Source organism: Lampris incognitus, chromosome 14, assembly GCF_029633865.1.
Source record: "Lampris incognitus isolate fLamInc1 chromosome 14, fLamInc1.hap2, whole genome shotgun sequence".
Lineage (NCBI taxonomy): Eukaryota > Metazoa > Chordata > Actinopteri > Lampriformes > Lampridae > Lampris > Lampris incognitus.
In genome coordinates, this window is record NC_079224.1 from 5337970 (window position 1) to 5361284 (window position 23315).

General features: G+C 45.5%; 3 non-coding genes across 3 annotated transcripts; 2 read left to right on the plus strand and 1 right to left on the minus strand.

Annotated features, from left to right (window-relative positions):
- Nucleotides 1-12382: 12382 nt before the first annotated feature.
- Nucleotides 12383-12454, minus strand: trnaw-cca (transfer RNA tryptophan (anticodon CCA)). Its single transcript has one exon. It is a non-coding gene; the product is annotated as a tRNA-Trp (tRNA).
- Nucleotides 12455-12583: 129 nt separating this feature from the next.
- trnai-aau (transfer RNA isoleucine (anticodon AAU)) lies at nt 12584-12657 on the plus strand. Its single transcript has one exon. It is a non-coding gene; the product is annotated as a tRNA-Ile (tRNA).
- A 560-nt stretch (nt 12658-13217) lies between these two features.
- On the plus strand, nt 13218-13289 carry trnag-ucc (transfer RNA glycine (anticodon UCC)). The gene has a single exon. It is a non-coding gene; the product is annotated as a tRNA-Gly (tRNA).
- Nucleotides 13290-23315: the final 10026 nt, after the last annotated feature.

Sequence of the window (23315 nt, forward strand, 5' to 3'; positions counted from 1 at the left end):
GAGGAGAGAGGTATGCCAACACCGTACTATAACAGATCTGCCAGACCTCTGCTCCACCTGCCCGTAGGTGCACCAGGTGGGTCCTGGAAACCCGCAATGGTAACACGGCCTGCAGACACAGATAGAAGTTACCACATCAAAACCAGAGGAGGACAGACCTATCGACGCAACCGCCGACACCTCCGCGAAAACAAAGAAGATGCAAGTGCAACAGACACCCAGCAGATGGAGCCCAGCACCAGCAACACACAGGTTCGTCAGCAGGAACCTGCTGAACATCCAGACCTGGACAGTCAGCCAAACGGACAGCAGTTTGGCTATACCACGCGATCAGGTCGCACTATCAAACCAAGAGAAGTTCTTAATTTGTGAGCATTTGTAAAGGGTGTAGGCGGATCGGTGCCCTATGAAAAAAAATCATGTGAATGCACTAGTCTGTAGTGATCCTACCTTTTCATGCGTTGTCTTCCTTATCTGTCATCAGAGTTATTGCACCTTGTTGACTTGATGAGATCCAGTAACTCCGCCTACTGAATGTTCATACAGGCTGCATCGTTCCTCTGTTGAAGTAATAAGAGACATTTTCCATTTGTTGCGCAGGTTCAAGCTACCAGCATTGCATCGACCAACGAATATGTGTGATGTGGAATTTATGTTGTCCCAGCTTGATGTTCTACAATAAGCATGTCTTGTGGCGACAAAGGCACTGTTCTGCATTTCAAAAACATTACACCAACAGGATTGTTCTGGTAGCACTTTTCAGAAAAAGGGAGATGTAACATTCTGATGTGCTATTCAGCAGAACCTTTGTACCTTACAGCTTGCCATAGAATAGTGACATCGGCACTATTCGAAATTGGGGCAGTCAGGTATGTGATCCAAGACGGTGGAATTAATAAACACACAGTACTGAGCCGGAATATGCATTTATCATTTTATTGAGTTTATAATTGTGCCACAGGGCAAATAGTACAGTCAAGCGGTTGTGGGATTATGTGTGAATACATGAAACAGGGTGCGAACTACTGGAGAGCCAGGGGGAGCTTGGCTCCCCTTACTAAGACACGAGCTCCCCTGAAAACATGATTTGTGGAATTTTGGGGGGGGGGGTCTTTACAATATTGACAATACGCTATGCATTTCTATTTTTCTGTCTTCATCATCATGGATCACGCGTAAAATTAGGCTATTATTTATGCACGATTCATTACATGAGGATCACTAATTCACTATTAATAAAGATATCGGCGTGCATGCAATTCTTGCCATCACCATCGAAGCGTGGCGGCGCTATCAGACAAAAACAAATTTTCTGGAGGGAAAAAACACCTAGCGCGATTAATTCGCGCGGTTAATTCGCAAATAATAAAATGAACTCGGATGACTGAAGATGTGCACATCAAAACGCGAAGTTTCGAGGTGCGAAAAGGCGAGAGAAATGATTTGTGCGTCTTTCGCCGGCGACAAAACCAGTTTCACCAATGGAATTGCTCGTTGTACGTCAACGTCACGGGCCCGAGGAGAGCGTGACGTCGCGAGGTCGTTGTCGTCGTGTCGCGCGTGTGTCGGAGATCGTGTTTGAGAAGCGTCATGTCAGTTATGAAGACAGCGGCATGGAAGACAACACGTGGACGCGGGTCGCCCAGCAGTAGGGATCTGAACTTGGTATGTTGATATAAATAACTTTAGCCCACCTGTAGAATTAGCTGTCGAGTAAAGACTAGCATTTGGCCTAGCCTACGTTGGTCCTCTGCCCACAGGTGTGAGGAGCTAGTACTGCCAACAGCGCCTCAAACTGCCACAGACCTCCTGAAGTGAGTCCTGAAGCGACCATGGTCCGGTTTCAGGTCTTGGATGAGCCGGTGAAACTGTCTGTGTCCCGCTCTGCTCTCCAAGATAGGACGCACCCAACACTTTCTTTTCTCCGAGTCAGCGAAAGAAGCACCGTCTCCATTTGACCTCAAACACGCTGCCCGACGCGGCTGTTTTACGTTTTAATGATTCATCGTCGTGGCGCGAAACAGAACAGGAAAAGGCGAAGAAAGGAAACGTGGCGCCATTGCGTGCGCGCGCTTGGTGCGTAAAAGTCGCGTCGCGCTTTTTCGCGCCGCTTGTCCTCGAGGACCTTTAGCCCGCTCACTCTGCGCGCCGAAACGCCATTCTTCGTCTCTGTTTGGCAGTCAGCGTACAGGTCGCCATGTCGCAACGAAAACACGGAGCTTAGTCGCAAATTTTGGATTTAGTACAACAACAAAAACAACAGCCAATCGAAGAGCAACAGAGCAAGAGTCGTCTTGTACAACCGACAATGACGCTACGGCGATGCTACATCGTGTTAGCATAGCGCGCAAAAGGGCCGTTGAAGTCGCGACAACCAACAGTAGATTCTGCCAGACAAGGTACTCCAGCTCAGCTCCACGTTGACCTTGTGTGGTGTTTTATTTAATTACCCACCCAATGTTCGCGGGTCTGGTGGACCCACAACATTGTTGGGCTTTTTAAACGATAAGGCCGGAACAGTTTATGTAAAAATACTTCACAGATGTTGACTTTATCTCACTTACAAGCAATATACACAGCATCTATGGTTATTTGCGATGTACCTCTGCAAGGTCACATTTATCAATAAAAGTCCCATTCGTTTTTTATGATAAAACGTGATTTTTTAAAATATATATTTTCAGGATATGGGTAGAATAAGTCACGTTTATCTTGAACAAATTTAAATATTTATTGCTTTGAACTGAATATTATTCAATGCTTCCTTTCTCTTCTAAGATAATTTTTAAGGCCCTCTGAGCCGAGAGTCTTTTTGCCGATTGATCGGTTGTGATAAAAAGCCACACAGGCAAAGCTTTTATTGGTTGAGTCCCGCCCCCAGTTAGCAGCTGGGATGGAGTGTGAGGGAATATAGAATGTTCAGCATGTTTTGAAAGAACACTGTGCAGGTTTGTTTCCACGGGACATTGTGTAGTTTTACACGCTACAGTGTGTGCGGGAATGTGTGTGTGTGTGTGTGTGTGTGTGTGTGTGTGTGTGTGTGTGTGTGTGTGTGTGTGTGTGTGTGTGTGTGTGTATGTATGTGTTGCTCACAGAGCAGCTAATTTCTGATTTTGAAAAGAAACAAGAATCCTTATGGACTACGAGTGTGTGTGTGTGTGTGTGGGGGGGGTATTGCCCGTCGAGTCCAGTTGACCCAAACACCTCTCAAAGAGGTTGCTGGGTGTAACCACTTCGAGTTTTTTTGATCTCCAAGTTGTACTCTCCGTACCACCAGTCCACAAAGAACGTGAGATTGCTCGAGCCTCAAGCAATATCTAAATATCTTTAAATATGCAAATTTTGAGAATCGGGCAGATAGTCAACATCAGGTGGGTGGTGAGTAGTTTTAATACTGTAAAAGCAGTTTGGAATAACTACCCTGCTTTAGCACGCCACTTCAAAACAGCAAGCGAGGATGCATCTCGCAGTGACACTGAGAGGAAGAATTCCTGGGGCTACACAAACACCTCACAAACTCTGGGTTTGGATCTGGCTTGCATGAAAACATACTCTGTGAGCTGCAGGGCCTTTCACTGAAACTTCAGCAAAGACGTATGTCTCTAGTTTATGCCAGACGCCATATTCAGCAGACTATTGATATACTGACAGCCATGAAAGCGAGTTGAGGTAAATCTACACTGAGGGCCGAACAGTGCACATCCCTGGGCCTGTTTAAAGATGTTGAACTCCTTGAGGGCAGGGGCAAGATTAACCGCAGTCAGTTTTATCAATCTGTGATTGAGTCTCACAAAGTGAATGCCAGAATCAGACCTTGTCCAGATGCTGAAACCTCTGGATAAGCACTTTTGGCTACAGGACCGCAATGCATTGATCCTGTACGGAGAAAACGAGGTACAGGCACTTGCTAAAACACTTGGCGAACCAGCCAGAGAGGCGGTTGAGGAGTTCCGCGACTGGAAGTTACAAGATAAAGCACCAGGCAGAATGCTGAAAAAGCGTTGTACAGCAAGCAGGACATACCTTCCCACCTCATCTGAGTGTGAGAGGGGGTTTTCTGCAGTTCAAGACCCGCAATAGGTTGCATGAAAAAAGCCTCTCATTGCTCCTTTTTGTGGATGTTAATGGAGCCTTTAGAGAGATTCGACCCAACGGCCTTTATCACATCTTGGATTAAATCAGGTCATCGCCAGTCCACATCATGGGCTTCTGGACAAACAGTGAAGGCAGCTGATCCCAGGCCTCTGTGGTCGCTTCTGTTTTAAGGTAAGGGCTATTCCCAATGAACTGTATTATTCACTGTTAGCACTATTGTATGTGATGGGTGTTGATGAGGACTGGATCCCATGTAGGCAGCCTGGCCTATTTCTGTTGGTATTTACAATGCTCATGCATGTGTGTGTTGTTATAGGCTGGTTTGTTGATACGTGACCCTCGCATTTGATGTCTTAATTGTATCGAGAAATTATTGTGCTCATCTGTATGTGATGGGTAACTTTAACAGTTGTTGATGAGGACTCAGTCCCTTGTAGGCAGGCTGGCATGCTGTTTTTATTTAATGTTCATACATTTGTTTGTCTATAGGCTGTTCTGCTATTTGACCTATCTTTGTATTATTTGTGCCGAGAAACTACGCAGAGTGTCCTGTGCCCTGCATTAGTTGGCCGTATTGTAGCATATAGTCAGGGATCCACAGGCTCAAAAATGGGTTAAACCTGACATGGTCTGCCGTACTTTTTGTTTGTGTTTTTTTCTGTTAACTTTGACACTAAGGCCCAATAATTGAAGGGTCTGCTCTGCCGGAAATATTGCGGGAAAAAATTGTGGCCATTGTAGTGTATGCACCCCTAATTTTTTGACAGAAAAATGGGAAAAATTATTTTTTTCTCCAAATCCTCAGTGGGTTGGGTAGGCTGTCAATAAATGCATTCCAGATACACAGAACACATGTGGTGACAATATCCACTGAAAAAATAACTCTTAAAAAACATTTCTACATGATTTGGGATCAATTTAATGCAAAAAATGTAGTCGTTTTTTCACTTTTTTCAATAATTTCATCTTTACTTCATTGGCAATCAACTATGGCCCCGAGTTATGACATCAGTCAATATGCCATTCTTTTCATCAAACAGTATACTCCTTCCACAGAAGAGATTATAAAAACCCAACCCTAATTATTGGTTCTGTGAGGATTTTACTACTAGTTTGCGATCAACAGGCTCAGAACCTCAATAGAATTTTGGGCTACTCTCAAAATTCTGAAAGATATACTGGATATTTAACATGGTTGTTAATGTCCACATTATTAAACATCATGGCCAAGGCATCTTTTTAATTTTAACATAACCCTGTTCTCCCAATGGAAATGTGCAACACAAGAAATATAAACAGCAAAATGATTTTTATTACTTTATTGCGTCAGATGACAACTAATTACAAAAAAATGAAATTAAACTTCAACTGAACAAAATAATTTAACATAACTTGATTAACAAGGTGCAGGTCCCTGTGAGGTGAGATAGTTAGGAGGGTGTCACACTGCAGATATTGCTCTGGGGACAGACCTTCACCCTCACCACCTGAGGAGACAGCAAACAAGACAGGCAGGGTGGGTTATACAGCAGCAAGCAAACACAAGATGCACCCTCTCCCCTCCCCCTCTCTCTCACACACACACACACACACGCACACACACACACACGCACACACACACACACACACACACACACACACACACACACACAAGGCCTACTTACGTTATGCGTCACTGTCTTCAAGCGCAAGTTCAATCCTTGAACATCTGTTGGGGTCCCCGGTGCAGACATGCAATGCTACACTTCACATTGGCTCTTGCACAGGAGCCTCCTCAGGCACACATGCTTTTCTTCCAGCGACAGTGTTTGCTGTGTTTGAATTCAGAAGGTTTTGCCTCCTTCAGCATCATGGTTGCCACCAATTTGCCATTGACAAGCTGTCTCCCAAAATCACTGGCAGCCGGGTAGGTTGGCTGAACCATGTGTGCCCACTTACACACAGCCAACTGATGCAGGGCTCGGCGAAGGTGTAACAGGAAGGCATCTTCAGTTGGTGGAAGGCAACGCATGTCTCCTTTGATGCTCGCAAAGAGATGGGCTCGCAGTGCATCCAGAATACCACCAAAGTCACTCCTGTCATAGAGTGACACCATGTATCGCCTTGCTGCTGTTACAACCTCTTCCTGAACATCCAGGCTATCCTCAGGGTCACCGTACCTGCACAGCGGCAGAGGGTCTGTCAGGTGTTTAATGGCAGTTGTGTAAGCCCACCTTTTTCCTCTTCTGTGCAGATAGCTCACTGTGTCACATCCGTTAAGTATGTAGGTGCTGAGGAGAAGGGATGTAAAATCTGCAGCTGCAACATCATACTTCCCTGCCAGAGCTTTCGTGATGGCATGAACAGGTAGGAAGATATCCATCATCTTCACCCACAGCTCCTGCAGGCCATCCATGTGTGTGATGTAGTACATGCACATCATGATCACATCTGTGTCAGTCGCAAGCACTACAGCCCGTTTGTGGTGCAGAATTTTTACTGAGTATGCAATGTGAGCAAACATCCTGGTATCTGCCTCCTCATGTTTCTCACAGGAAAGTTCTGGAAGCTCAACCTGACAATCCGCTGACAACAGGACAGTGCGACCAGGATCACAGAAGATTCCACCAAGAATAAGTGTGCACCCTGCAGGAAGTGACTTGTTCTGAGCTGCCCATGCTTCTCCCATGTAGTTCAACAGATTAGCTTTATTCAGTGAATTGTGAATGAAGCCTTTCCATTCAGGTATAGGGAGAGTATCGCGTGGCTTGTACTCCTTCATTTGGCTAGGGCAGGTCTTCATCCTCTTCTCTCGTTCCTCACCTTTCAGACTTTCAGCAGGGGAGACATCATATCGATCACCAACAAAGTGGATGCAGTCACACTTTTCTGGGATGATTCCAAGGAGCTGCCTCAGGTACTTTCCTTGCAGTTCATGGAAGGTGCTGCTCCTAAGATGTTGGTAACGTTGAATGAATGCCATGGCATCTACTACCGTTACAACAGGCTTGTCGTCATCACTTCCCCCATGAGCTGCCAAGGACTGTCTTGATTGCAGCCAGGTAGTCTGCCTTGTTTCCTTTACGCATAGCATAACCTTGGTCAAGGGACGGATCTGGCTCAAACAGGGAGGCTGGGCAACTTGTCCATTCATGACCAAAGACTTCCACCTTCCTGTCTTCATCTAAGTCCTGCACAAAGTACAGGTTCCGGACAACTGCGCTCTCTTCCTCGTAGACCTTCTTGGCTTTGAATGCCATGGAGAGTGACTTTTTTGGCTTCGCTGCAAAGGTGGCAAGTTTTATTTGGGCTACACGCATCAGCACACGCAGAAGATGCCTTCTCTACATCCTCTTCTGACAGGGCATCTAGGAGTAGCTGGACATTGTTAGCAAGCACACACATGTACTCCAGGTCCTTCTCTTCAATGACCAACCATCTGGCAAATGCTTCCCAGTGTAGGGCAAACATGGCTGCATACACCATAGTGTGGGCATACAGCATTGCATAGTAGTCTTTCCCACTGATGATCTTGTTTGCTGTTCCACGGAGACAGACATCAGCTTCGACCATGATGTCTTTGATTCCAGTGGACTGCATCAAATACCCAATGGCTCCAAGGAAATTCTGAGCAATGTGGAAGCCACCCATGCGCAAGATAAGTTTGGCATACTTCTCTTGGTTCTTCTTTTGCAGACTCAGAACCACCTCATATATTGATTGGTCACATGTGATGATGGCATACTCTTGGCCATGTTTTCTCGACACATCCATGCAGTACTGAACTGACTGTTCAATCACATCTGGGCTTGTTGGTGACTTGGGGAAGAAGGGACCATAGCTGATCACAGTTGCAGGGGTGGCATCTGGGATGAGAAATGCCTGGAATGAACTCCATGTTGGAGCAGCGCAGCTTGGTTTCAGGTCCTCCAAGAGTACAGTAGGGCAGCTATGCACCAAATGCCACAGGATGCTCAGGTGGCCAAGAGGTTCTGCTAGACACAGAGGTAGCTTAGGCTCTGTTTCAACTCCAACCAGGGAGCGACTCCTTTGACGATCTTTTAGACTGAGGTGGCTTTCCTTGGTTTGAAAAGGCTGAGAAGATTCCAGGGATGATTGGCGGGTTTTCAGCAGAGGTAAACTAACCATTGGTATGGGGTCTTCATCTGGATTCTTGTACTGGAATATGACGTGTGTTGTGCCATGCAGTGTTTGTCCATCCTCTGTGTACTCTTGGAAGTCAAGGTTATCAAATGCAAACTGTGTGAATCGTCCAACCTTGAGGTTCGTTGGTATGAAGGCACCATCCTTAGTTGCCTGCTCTTCAACTGATTTTGCCATTGTTGTAATATGTCTCTGTGCTTCTTGGTAGCTGATGCCGTTCCCAAATCTATTTAGGAGTGACACAGTCGACTTGCTTCTGGTTTCCTTGAGGATGTGCAAAGCTGTTCCAACGTGTTTTGGTGTTGGGATCTTGGCAACTGCTTGGCAGACATCCTGGGCAAGGTTGAGAACTTGTTCTTGCCGCTTAGGACTGACTTTCACCCGGCCGTCCTCACCTAACTCTGGGGTTGCATCTGTTATCATCCATGCCAGGTGGTTATACAGGTTACAGCTCACTCTTCGGGATGCCTCCAGGTATGATATCTCTAGCTGCAGTGGCGGGTCTTCAGTCATACTTCCAGGCATCTGGTGACTTCCACTGTCTGGAGCCGTTCTGGCTTCTCTTGCCACCTTCAGTGCTTGCTTCTCTGCCTTACGTTGATCCTGGAGTTCTTTCCGTATTCTCTTTGCAGTGTTGTAGGAAGAGACTATGGTGTCATCAGGTGTCAACTCATCATCACTTTCTTCTTCATACTCTGCCTCTTCAGCTGTCTCCTTAAGTTCCTTCAACTTGGAGAGCATGCAGCCAACATTCATTTCTGCCGAGCAAATCAGGGTAGAACATCCTTTCTGTGGCACAACCATTATTTTACAATTCCCACCTACTTCATAGTGCCTTTTAAGGCGGGCAATCAAGGACTGAGATTTGTATGAGGCAACATTGTGAACTCCATGGCTTTCCAAGTATTTACGGAATTCATCCCTCAAAGCTGTAACGAAGAATATGGCACTCTCTCTGAAAAGGGGCTCATCTATCCGAGATATGAGTTGGTTCAGTGCAGCGTCATATGGAGTGGTGGCAGTACTAGTCTTTTCTTGTGCACGAAGACGCTTTGTCAGGTAGATGTTCATGCATTCCTTGTGGTACCAGAAGTCATCAGCAATCATGTCAGTACACGTGTTTCCATCAGGACCCCGAATCTTGTGTAGCATATCTTCATCTTCAAGTTTGTTTGCTTTTTCCCATACTGCATTCTGTCTTGTCATAAGTGGCGATCAAAATGAGGGATCTATCCCCCTTGGTTGTGCGAGCTCTTCCACAAATGAAGCACTCTTCCTTGCGTTTGATGGGCTGTGGCATTGATATCGGTGTTTTGTTAGTAGGCCTACTGCTGTCTGGCTCAGGGTTAAGTTCTGCTTCAAATGAAGTGCGTTCTTGCTTTTCAACTTTTTTCTTCCTCTGGTCAACAGTTTTACGATTTGTGTACTTCGCACGACATTGTGTGTGCCACATAGGATTCCTCCCCAGAAAGTCACATTGGGGTTCCAGCTCATTCTCAAGTCTGAATGAGACATTGTCCTTTCTGCTGGTTACAGCATAGAGGAGGGAAGGATAGCCTTCATCCGTCAGTTTCTGAAGAGGACCAGCGTTACTGTCTGTTTTCCGACATATTAAGCAAGCAGTATAGTTGGTACTGGGCCGCTTTCTCTTCAGCTGCTTGGTTGAGAACTCAGGCTCCATCCTTCATTCTTCTCCAATTCACGTCACTCCTCTCCTGTTCTCTCCTCTCCACTCTTATCCTCTCCTGTTCAATTCACTCCTCTCCTCTCTCCTCCTCTCCTTTCTCCTCCACTCTTCTCCTCTCTTGTTTAATCCACTCCTGTCCTCTTCACTGTCCTCTCCACTCCTATCCACTCCTGTTCCATCCACTCCTCTCCACTTCTCCTCTCCTGTTCAATCCACTCCTCTCCTCTTCAATCTACTCCTCTCCACTGCACTCCTCTCCACTCTTCTCCTCTTCACTCTCCTCTCCCCTCCTCTTCTCCTATTCAATCAACTCCTCTCCATTCCTCTCCTCTCCGCTCCTCTTTACGGTCCTCTCTACTCGTCTCCAATCCTCTGCTGACTTCTCTTCTCGCTATCTTTTCCTCCACAGCAACTCCAATAAGATCAGAACCAAATCTGTAAATGGGAAATATTGTGCATTTAGTTGAAAGAAATCCAGATGTTTGACACTACTAGCTAACTAGCTTTTGACAAATCCACTCTCTCTATATACTGTACAGTACTATATATATAAAAACAAACTATGCATAATAAATAGTTTGTTTACAGCTTACAGAACATTTGTATTTTTCAGTACTGTGATATCCAATATAGCTACATTTCATTTTTGTGTGGCCATTCATGCCACAAGCTAACTAGCTACAATTTTTATAAACCTGAACGTAACAACTGGCCATGTAGCTAATTGCTAACGGTAGCTAACGTTTAGGGCAGCCTATCAGTATCCTTACTAGGCTACTATCTGTCTGACATGAAAAACACTTCAGCTAATTACCATTACAATATCCATAATTACCATTCTCTTCCCCAAACGCTGGGACAGACCTATTCACAAAACTCACTGTCACTAGTCACTTACCAAAGAAAATGATGAGTAGCTTGAAGTCCGTTGGTTGCTTGTTCCAAACTCATTCAAATCACTAAGATTGTGTGTGTGTGTGTGTGTGTGTGTGTGTGTGTGTGTGTGTGTGTGTGTGTGTGTGTGTGTGTGTGTGTGTGTGTGTGTGTGTGTGTGTGTGTGTGTGTGTGTCATGATGCTAAATATCCAGTATGTCTTTCGGAATTTTGAGAGTAGCCCAAAATTCTATTGAGGTTCTGAGCCTGTTGATTGCCAGCTAGTAGTAAAATCATCACAGAACCAACGATTTTGGTTGGATTTTTATAATTTTTTTCTGTGGAGTGAGTATACTGTTTGGTTAAAAGAATGTCATATGGACTGATGTCATAACTCGGGGCCATAGTGGATTGCCAACGAAGTAAAAATGAAAGTATTGGGGGGAAAAAAGTGAAAAAACGTCTAATTGTTGTACATTACATTGATCCCAAATCATGAAGAAATGTATTTTAAGAGTTAATTTTTCAGTGGACGTTGTCACCACATGTGTGTTCTGTGTATCTGGAATGCATTTATTGACAGCCTATACCCAACCCACTGAGGATTTGGAGAAAAAAATAATTTTTCCCATTTTCCTGTCAAAACATGAAGGGTGCATACACTACAATGGCCATAAATATTTTTCGCGATGTTTCCGGCAGAGCAGACCCTTAAATTATTGGGCCTTAGTGTCCAAGTTAACAGAAAAAAACGCAAACTAAAAGTACGGCAGACCATGTCAGGTTCAACCCATTTTATTGAGCCTGTGGATCCCTGACTAATACTGTGATGTTTGGTTTTGATACCCGTGTGGAGGTTTGATGTGGTCATTAACTGATTATATTGTGTTGCTGTTGTTGAATTCATGGTTCACCTTATGCAGACGATATGGAACTACAAGACAATAAAGCCAGGCCTCATTACAGGAGTCAAAAGACATTTATTTTGAGTGTTTTCAATGAACAGATGGCTCATAGATTCTTTGTTAAGGCTCTTGTTTGCATGTTTTTTACATGCCTAACAGAGCGCATTCCTAACAAGATGGCGCCCCCGTCACAACATACAACGCGGGTGACGCACCTTCACATTCCCTATGTGTCAGATGTGCTGACATAAAGGCAAGTAGGCCTACATGCCTGCAGCTATACGTGTTTCTTTGCTACAAGAGTCACAGTCAGCCCCTTCTTTGAGGCACGCGCAAGCCAACCCGGGGAAGAAAGTGAGCTCCCCGAGCGCATGGTGTAGTTCGCACCCTGCGTGTGCATGCGTGGTCGCAGCTATTGCGAGACCACGCATGCACACGCATGGTTGTAGTTCGCACCATGCGTGTGCGTGGTCGCAGCTATTGCGAAACCACGCTTGTTTTCCCTCGCTACAATAGACTGGTTTTAGGACTCGACCGGGGACTGCCATTGCGGCGTGTGACGTGTTAATGTCTTTCATGGTGACGTGAATGTTGTGAACGCGTGCGGTGCCGTTGAATGACACGTGCCAGACCTTCTTTGCTTAACCAGACAGAATCAAGAAACTTTCAAGAAAACGTATGACCCCGACGTGATTTGAACACGCAACCTTCTGATCTGGAGTCAGACGCGCTACCGTTGCGCCACGAGGTCCTTGCCACTGTGCGTAGGCCATGCTAGATACAAATACTGACCAGAGAAGCGCTAACGGAAGTAGCTCCTGCGTGTTCCGTTTGCTATGAAAAAAGTAGAACTTGACACGCTGCGCCGAGGTGACGTCGTGGCCGGTTAGCTCAGTTGGTTAGAGCGTGGTGCTAATAACGCCAAGGTCGCGGGTTCGATCCCCGTACGGGCCACTGCTTTTTACATTCTGAGAAATAATTACGATTGCAGTTGTTTTCTAAAACACATTAATGTATTTTGTAAAAGAGAAAGAAGCATTTGGATTTTTTTTTGGACCTGTAAAACATTCAGATGGATTAGGCTAATTGTATGTTTTTGCTGCATTTATGTAAATATATAGGGACAAACTATTGATGGTGGTCGCGTGGCTCGAGTCCTGGGCTGTTCCGGTGGCCACTGGGCACTGCTTGGCATCCTCCTCATCATGTTCTTGATACAGTTTATAATTCCGTTATCCTCTTTCAGTGTTGTGGAAACACAACATCACTGCACGTTGACCATCTTGAGAGAGAGATCCCTCCTCTCTTGCTCTCCCTGAGGTTTTCCCCCAGTTAACCTTTTTTTTTTTTTTTTTTTTTTTTTTTTTTAGGGAGTTGTGTTGCTGTAAAGCCCCTTGAGGCAAATTTGTGATATTAGGCATACAAATAAAATTGACTTGACTGTTGATACATAACAAATATAGGCAAGCATACTTACTAATAGATATACTTTGTACCAAACTGCTGCTTACGAAGCGTTGGTGGTATAGTGGTTAGCATAGCTGCCTTCCAAGCAGTTGACCCGGGTTCGATTCCCGGCCAACGCATTCGCTCTTTTCTATCTTATACTTTGTGACTGTTGTTTCGTTTAGACAGAACTAAGTATTTTGTTATCTTTTCAGGTAAATGCTACACAAGAGACCTGAACACACAGGTAATTGACCATTTGCTGCCGATATGACCCAGTACCGGTCCCAAGCCCGGATGAATGGGGAGGCAGGGACGTGCACAAACATTTTGAGGGGCAGGGGCTCAAGCCAAGAAAAAGGGCACCTCCCCCAACCCCCACCCATCCTGATGTCGGCACACTACACCATGACACCATTAAATAGTACAGTATGTCTAAACACACACTCGTTCACACGCACAAACACAGAAGTGTGTGCTATTTGTACCTGGATGAAAACTTCACTAGGAATAGTGCGTAGGGATGTGAACGTGAGCTAAAAGCTCGATGGTGTTTGAAGCCCCCAACGTACTCTTCCAGGCAGCACTGCATGGAAGGCACTCCCCGCCCCCAACTAGCTGCTAGGGATTTTCTTTGCTGAACGGACACCTCAGCTAGCTAGCTAACTGTAAACAGATTGCAATGGCAGATTTCAGCTAACTATTTTAAGCCAAGGTTAGCTAGCTGTGTCATACGCCGATGTCGTATGACACAACTAGGCTACACCATTTACAAAAGATCGAATATTTCTCCTGCTTCTAGCCACAGAGAAGAACATCCCCATCAACAAGGATGAGGTCATGAAGATCTTTCAAGAAATGGTACCAAACAGAAAGGTTTTGCTGTAACACGCACAAGCAGAACACTGGAGGACAAAAGATTAGTTTAGGTTGTTCATTTAATATTGTTTAAGTATTAAATTGTGTAGTAGTAGTATAGTGTACATTGTGAATAGTTTGAAGTACTTTCAATAAAGTGTGTTAACTTGGTGAAATCCATAACCCATACCCAAAAACTATGACACCACCACCAACAAAGAACAGTTTAGGTTGCTTGTTTAGTATTGTGTAAGTAAATTGTGTAGTAGTAGTATTGTGTACATTGTAAATAGGTTGAAGTATTTTCAATAAAGTGTTAACTTCTAAGACACACCGAAGATTAGGTTGCTAATTTAGTATTGTTGATCATGTAAGTAGCTACCTGTAATAAAGTGTGTTAACTGTATAACAGTGTACAGTTTCTTTTTTAAATCTTCAATATGAATTCGGGATTGTGATTGAATGTGATTGAATGATGGTGACGTCACTACCCCTAATTCATTTAGGGGTGTGTCAGTGTACACGTGTACACGTTTACACGGAAATGAAACCATAACCGTTTAATAAAAATCCCTAATCGATAAACGTAAAGTTTTCTTTTTGTTAATATTATGCGTGATGACGTCATCAGTATTTGCTGCGTGACAAGTGCGAGCGCGATTGACGCATGAGATGGCGGCTAGTAACCATCTGCGAAGCCCCATGTGGGAGTTTTTTGAAAAGAACGGAGAAGGAAATAAATGCAGCATTTGTCAGACAGAGCTGGCTTACAACGCGAGTACCGGGTCCATGGTCAACCACATCAGACTAAAACACCCGAGTGAGAAGTTACGGACAACAGGACAACAGACGATGCTGGTGCTGTGACAAGGCGTGGGGCGAAAGGATAGCCGACCTAATAGTGGAAATGGTTGCCCTCGACGTGATGTGAAAGGGAAGACGTCGAGAAGAGACCAAGCACTACGTTCAAGACTGCACACTGTCTCCTCGCCTCGTCTGTCCTCAGCTCTTAGTTTTATCGATATTGTGGCGAATGGAGAAGCAACGACAAAGGTAACTTTGCAGCCCCTTTATTGAACTCATACAGAAACAATAACTTACCGAAATGTGACACAATACATGGGCGTCATCAACTCGAACAACAAAGTTGTTCAGGGTTTCAGTTACAAGGTTACACAACACAACAGAATGACAACTGCAATTACACCACAACAAATAGTAATCACATAAACCACATAAAACACTTACAAAACATTTAATAACAACTGACAATCTGCACACAGTGCCTGATGGGTAAAACAGGACAATTGGCACAATTCTGACGTGAAGCAACTTCGCTACAATATTTTTGGTGTTTCAAGTTTGAAATGTTATTAGACGCGAGGACTTCAATTTGGAACGCAGATACCAAGGATGTCTGTTATGTTGTTTATGTTATGTTTACAGTGAAACAGAAGAATGTGGTTTGGATTAGGCTACGGTCAGAAACATTTAGGCTGTTATAGCCTACCTTTTGTTTTATAACGCAGGCACTGAAACGTGAGGATGACATGTTTGGTTAAAAACTCGAGACATAAGGAGGATATTCGCAAGTTTGCTTATCCATGTGTAAACATCCGTTATTGAACTATTGAAAGCTATTAATTTTTTTCATAGTTTTAGCTCACCTGGTCTCCGTGTGTAAAAATGCTTACCATTTAATGCATAGGCTAATCAAATGTCTATCAGAATATGAATAATGATATCACATTATTGTATAGCCTAAAGCACAACAGGGGTTGTCAATGTCAACAAGGACTATTTTCATCATGAATGGATAAATAACCACAAAAGACATATATCATGACGGATTTATTGTAGCCTACAAAGACACTGAACTTCGAGGTTGGATTAGAAAGCTTCTCAGCGGGATCTAATCGCACCGAAGGACTTCGCGGAAGCGGTAAACTCCCCCCAAAAAAACCCAGCAAGTTTCTAACGCATACTCATCCAGAGATATTCGATCTTTTGTAAATGGTGTAGTTGTGTCATAACGACATCGGCGACCTTAACAGCGGTGATATAATAAGGCTACAGCGACCTCCAGCGGTATAGCACCGACATACTTTCAAAATTCACAGAAATCCTGAAACGCGTACACGTTTAAACGGCAAATACTGCACCGTGTAAACGTGTACAGATTTTAGTACACGTTCACATCCCTACATATAACAATAGGTCGTCTGCGTATAGACTTTGTGCTCTGTCCCCCATCGCTGAATACCTAAAAATTGTACTTCAGTTTTCAGTGCTATGGAGAGCGGCTCGATGGCGACGGCGAATAACAGCGGGGAAAGAGGGCACCACCCTTCAGGTGTTCCGCGAGAGAGAGAGAAAGGTTTAGAGCGAGTTGTATTTGTACATACTGATGCACGACGAGAGGTACAGAGCAGTCCGATTCAAGAGATGAAATTACTCCTGAAACCAAACCGCTGCAGTGTAGAAAATAAGTAGGCCCACTCCACTCTGTCGAAGGCCTTCTCGGCATCCAGAGATATAACTACTTTCAAATCAGAAAAAGAAGCTGGAGTACCAGCAGCCTGAACCGTTGATACAAGGCAGGATGGATCCATGCTTTCATGTTGTTGACACCAAATTCTGACCCTACCACCCGAATGTCGCAGCAGAAATCGAGACTCATCAGACCAGGCAACGTTTTTCCAATCTTCTATTGTCCAATTTTGGTGAGCCTGTGCGAATTGTAGCCTCAGTTTCCTGTTCTTAGCTGACAGGAGTGGCACCCGGTGTGGTCTTCTGCTGCTGTAGCCCATCTGCCTCAAGGTTCGACGTGTTGTGCGTTCACAGATGCTCTTCTGCATACCTCGGTTGTAATGAGTGGTTATTTGAGTTACTGTTGCCTTTCTATCAGCTCGAACCAGTCTGGCCATTCTCCTCTGACCTCTGGCATCAACAAGGCATTTTCGCCCACAGAACTGCCGCTCACTGGATATGTTCTCTTTTTCGGACCATACTCTGCAAACCCTAGAGATGGTTGTGCGTGAAAATCCCAGTAGATCAGCAGTTTCTGAAATACTCAGACCAGCCCGTCTGGCACCAACAACCATGCCACGTTCAAAGTCACTTAAATCACCTTTCTTCCCCATTCTGATGCTCGGTTTGAACTGCAGCAGATCGTCTTGACCATGTCTACATGCCTAAATGCATTGAGTTGCTGCCATGTGATTGGCTGATTAGAAATTTGCATTAACGAGCAGTTGGACAGGTGTGCCTAATAAAGTGTATATATATGCAGAAATTTGCATCAGCCAATAATAAGGGATCTAAATGCGAAGTTCTAAAATCTTTAGGTTTAAGGTCAAAGCAAAGATCAGGGATTGCTGTAGCATGGTCTGATAGAGCTATTGGTGAGTGTTGTGCAGAAACTACTGGCGAGATAAACACTTTATCGATGTACACACTGTTCTAGTAGGTTAGCATTTGTCTCCTTTGAGATGATCCGCTAGTAACGGTCCCGCTAACACCATAGAAGAGCACGAGGAGAGACTCCAGCGCACTCTGCTCACGCTAAAAATAGCAGGGTTAAAGCTCAACCACAACAAGTGTCTCCTACGCCAGCGAAAGCTTATCTACCTGGGACACTGTATCGTTGAGAACGGCATCCGCCCTGATTAGACAAAGGTCCAGGCTATCACTCAGCTAGAACCGCCATGCAATGTGACTGCGCTTAGGAGATTCTTGGGCATGACTCACTACCTAGGCAGGTATCTCCCACATCTGTCTGAGGTCACCAGGCCCCTCAATGACTTCCTGAAGAGTGACGTGATGTGGACTTGGTGGGCAGCACAGGAGGGGGCCTTTACAAAGGTAAAACAACTAATCACTGAGTCGTCTGCGCTAACCTTTTATGACTTGACAAAGCGCACCATAGTCAGTGCTGATGCCAGTAGTTATGGCTTAGGCGGGGTCCTTTTGCAGAAACATGATGGACTGTTAAAAATCCATCATGTTTGACTGTTATGGACTGTTATGGACCGTAGGCTACTGTTCTAGAGCACTCGCGGAGGCAGAAAAGTGCTACCCGCAAATAGAAAAAGAGTGCTTCGCGTTTATTTGGGCATGTGAAAAATTTACAAGATATCTGTACGGCTTTGATTCATTCACTTTACAAACTGACCACAAACCACTCGTTTCCTTGATAAACAGTAGAGACTTAGATTCAGTACTGATGAGGTGTCAGAGACTGTTAATGCGCATGATGCGTTATAATCCTACTGCTGAATATGTCCCTGAAAAGCAGCTCGTCGTTGCAGATACGCTGTCACGGCACCCTCACCCACATGCAGCGATGGAAATCTCGCAGCTGACCGGGAAACTGGAAGCCTATGAGCCATCACACCAACCAAGCTGGACATTGTCAAGCAGCAGACACTGCAGGATGGTGAGTTGCAGTTGGTCAAGCAGTTCGTGACAAAGGGATGGCCCAGGTATTCAGCAGATGTATCATCTTACAATTTCAAAAGGGCTGGTACTGTACGACAACAGAATAGTGGTGCCTCAGAGCTCGAGAAAGGAAATGCTGCAGCGCATTCATGATGGTCACCAAGGGGTAGTGAAATGCCGTGAGAGAGCTAAGTACAGTGTATGGTGGCCTGGAATCAGCAAACATATTCAGGAAATAGTCAGAGCATGCAGAGAATTTCAGACGTCTCAGCCTACACAGAGAAGAGAACCACTGATCACCACCCCTCTCCCAAGCCACCCATGGGAGAAGGTGGCAGCTGATATTTGTGAACTAAACAAAGAAAACTTCCTAGTTGTTGTGGACTATTTTTCGAGGTACATTGATATTGCCCACCTCAAAGACATATCCAGGGACACTTCCATAGCCAAGTTAATGAACATCTTTGCTAGATGGGGTTGCCTTAACGAACTAATTACTGACAACAGGCCTCAGTTTTCTGGGAGAGGATTTTTTCAGTTTGCCAAAAAGTATGATTTTAAGCAGATCACGACAAGCCCCCACTACCCCCAAGCTAACGGTGAGGCAGAGAGAGCAGATCCTAAAACAAGCAGACCCTTTCTTAGCACTAATGACTTACAGATCAACTCCCATACAAGCCACGGGCGCGAGCCCAGCACAACTCATGCTAGGACGACAGATCCGGATTACAGTCCCCACCCTGGAGGCCAGTCTGCAGCCTGCATGGCCAGACCTTCGGCGAGTGAGGACGGATGAGAGAGCCAAGGAGAACTACACGCGAGACTACAACAACAAATACAACACAAAGGCCCTCCCAGAACTACAACCGGGGGCCAGTGTTGCTGTGAAGCTGGATAACGAGCACGGGTGGTCAAAGCCAGCTGTAGTCCTGCGAGAGTGCAACACACCCCGCTCATACATCATCCAGACGGACAAAGGTGAGCTGCGGAGGAATTGCCATCACCTTAAACCCATCCACCTTGCTCTTGGGACTCCTTCTAAAGAGGCGGAGGTGGTCACAAAGAGCATCCTCATCTCCACCAGTTGAGATTGAGAATCAACCTCCTGTCACACCCGCCGTTGCTGCACCGAAACCTCCGGTGCGAGTGACATGCTGTGGTAGAACTGTAAAACCGCCGGACAAGTATGGGGAGTACATTCTGAAATAGGATATAGCCTGCAGTTATGATAGTGACTGGTAGTTTACCCGGATCACTTTGGTTATTGTATGTTTGGTTCTATGGCAGAAGTTGAGAGACTGTTCCTGTGAGAGAACGATAAAAAAAAAAACTGATGTCATTGAAATGTTGGGTCAATGTTTCATTGATGTTTAACTCTGTTTACAGGTTCTTTAAACATGTTAATATGACAAGTCGTCCAGGGTTTGAGTAAGAAGTAACAGTAAATGTGGAATTGCAGGAGTAACTTTATTAAGATGTATGATGATTTGTACATTAATTTCATTGGATAATGAGTTACTGTCATTTGCATGTCTTATCAGACTCAAAGGAAGGGAGATGTGTTGATGTGGAACTACTTTCTGTGTGTGCTAAGCGCAGGGATACTTCGTGGTGTCATCGTTAGTGATGCGCCGAATAGGAAGTTCAGTCCAGTGAGCCTACAAGTGAAAGTTAGCGGTATAACGGTGTTATGTTGTAATGTGAATAAAATAAGTGAACGTCAGTCGAGACTTCGTCGGATTAATGCCGACATATAACACTACACACATTAACTAATACTGACAGCACAGTTATCCTTCTTGGTGTCATCATCCTTCCTCGTCTGTTTCAATGATTAAGAAGCCATTTCACTAAAAATTATTTGATGTAGCGTTAATTGCCCGACAAAGGGTATTTGAAATAGTTTGGGGTAATGAAAAAAGGTGACGGGAGAGCAAGAGTTTTGCCACCACTACATCCGGATTCCCAACCGCAAGTCCAGCTGCCAGTGCACTGTTAGTGCCAGTTCCAAGCCCAGATAAATGGGGAGGGTCACGTCAGGAAGGACATCCGGCGTAATTTTTTTGCCAAATCAAATATGCAGATCATAAATCAGATATCCACACTGGATTGGTCGAGGCCCGGGTTACCAACAACCGCCACCGGTACTGTTGGCTAGCAGGAAGCCAGTGGAAACTAAGCTACTGTTGGGTGAAGGAGGAGAGGGGGGAGGCAGGTGCAGAGGCAGCAGGAGAGAAAGTAGACAGAAGTACAAGGAGATGTGGCGTAATGTGAAGAGAGAGGTGGCAAAGGCAAAGGAAGAGGCGCATGGTGAGTTGTATGAGAGGTTGGACTCTAAGGAAGGAGAAAAGGACCTGTACCAATTGACTAAACAGAGGGACCAAGCTGGAAAAGGATGTGCTGTAGGTTGGGGATTAGTATTTTGAGGGGCTGATAAATGAAGAAAATGAGAGAGAGAAGGTTGGATGATGTGGGGATAGTAAATCAGGAAGTGAAGTGGATTAGCAAGGAGGAAGTAAGGGCAGCTATGAAGAGGACGAAGAGTGGAAAGGCAGTTGGTCCAGATGAGATACCTGTGGAGGTATGGAGATGTTTAGGAGAGATGGCAGTGGGGTTTTTAACTAGATTGTTTAACACAATCTTGGAAATTGAGAGGATTCCTGAGGAGTGGAAAAGAAGCATACTGGTACCGATTTTCAAGAACAAGGGTGATGTGCAGAACTGTAACAACTACAGAGGTATAAAGTGGATCAGCCACAGCATAAAGATATGGGAACGAGTAATAGAAGCTAGGTTAAGAGGAGAGGTGATGATCAGCGAGCAGCAGTATGGTTTCATGCCACGAAAGAGCACCACAGATGTGATGTTTGCTTTGAGAATGTTGATGGAGAAGTATAGAGAAGGCCAGAAGGAGTTACATTGTGTCTTTGTGGCTTTAGAGAAAGCATATGACAGGGTGCCGAGAGAGGAAGTGTGGTATTGTATGAGGAAGTCGGGAGTTGCAGAGAAGTATGTAGGAGTGGTGCAGGATATGTATGAGGGAGGTGTGACAGTGGTGAGGTGTGCGGTTGGAATGGTGGAGATGGGATTACATCAAGGATCGGCTCTGAGCCCTTTCTTGTTTGCAATGGTGATGGACAGGTTGATCTGGCAGGAGTCTCCGTGGATTATGATGTTCTCGGATTACATTGTGATCTGTAGCGAGAGTAGGGAACAGGTTTAGGAGAACCTGAATAGGTGGAGGTATGCACTGGAGACAAGAGGAATGAAAGTCAGTAGGAGCAAGATGGAATCTATATGCGTGAATGAGAGGGAGGACAGGGGAATTGTGAGGATGCAAGGAGTAGAACTGACGAAGGTAGATGAGTTTAAATACTTGGGGTCAACTGTCCAAAGTAATGGGGAGTGCAGAAGAGAGGCGAAGAAGAGAGTGCAGGCAGGGTGGAGTAGTTGTAGAAGAGTGTCAGGAGTGATTTGTGACAGAAGGGTACCAGCAAGAGTTAAAGGGAAGGTTTATAAGATGATTGTGAGACCAGCTATGTTGTATGGTTTGGAGACAGTGGCACTGATGAAAAGACAGGAGGTGGAGCTGCAGGTGGCAGAGATGAAGATGATAAGATTTTCATTGGGAGTGATGAAGAAGGACAGGATTAGGAACGAGTATATTAGAGGGATAGGTCAGGTTGGACGGTTTGGAGACAAAGCAAGAGAGACAAGATTGAGATGGTTTGGACATGTGTGGAGGAGAGAGGCTGGGTATATTGGGAAAAGGATACTGAATATGGAGCTGCCAGGGAAGAGGAGAAGAGGAAGGCCAAAGAGGAGGTTTATGGATGTGGTGAGGGAGGACATGCAGGTGGCTGGTGTGACAGAGGAAGATGCGGAGGACAGGAAGAGATGGAAACGGATGATCCGCTGTGGCGCCCCCTAACGGGAGCAGTCAAAGGTACTGATGTGTGTGTGTGGGGGGGGGGGGCATGCCCACAGGGTGTTGTGATGCGTCTAGTGCAGCAGTGTGTAGTTGGAGGGAAGGTGCATGTGTTCTTCCATCCCGCTTGTGTCCTTCCTGCCCTTAGCTTGCTGCCGCTGGCTAGTCTTTGTGGCGAATAGGGAAGCAACCTAGCGTGTAAGCCTTCTCTTGCCAGTACATAGCCTCTCCTTCACCAAGACTCCTGCCAGGCCTACCTGTGGCCACACATGGTAACCGGGGTCTTGCGGCACCAGGCTAACTTGGCAGGGGATGTTGGAGCAGCAGTGGGCCCCAGAGATATGGTGTGCAGGCCCAACCTGGTGGACATGACCTGGCACCTATCAACCACTGTCCCGCTGCCTTGTGGGTTAGTCTGGGAAGACATAAGGCTAAGGGAGCTTACCCCCAACAGAAAAGCAAGCTGTGGCAGCACGCTTCGAGGCGGTTTCTGAAAAACTGGATTTCCGGCAGCCCCCTGCAGTTGTGTGGAGGTGCCGGTCGTCTAGGGATCCCCCTTGCTATCGGAACCATCTCCTCTACGATCAGACTCCTGGCAAGACCTCCGCTCTGAGGCCCAAGCAACTCTGCGGAATCTGCAAAATGAGTGGTGGATTTTGAAAGCCAACGAAATCCAGGCTCATGCAGACAGGAACAACATGCATGGTTTCTATGATGCAGTTAAGGCCATCTATGGCCCCAGAAACTGCTCCCTGACACCCGTTAGGTCTGCTGATGGAACAACTCTCATCAAGGATCAGGCCCTGTTAGTGGAGCGGTGGGCCGAGCATTTTAACACCCTGCTCAACCAGCCCCCCCCAGTGGACTCAACTGTACTGGCAGAGCTCCCTGCACAGCCTACCTTGCAAGACCCAGACCTCCCACCATCTTTTAAAGAAAT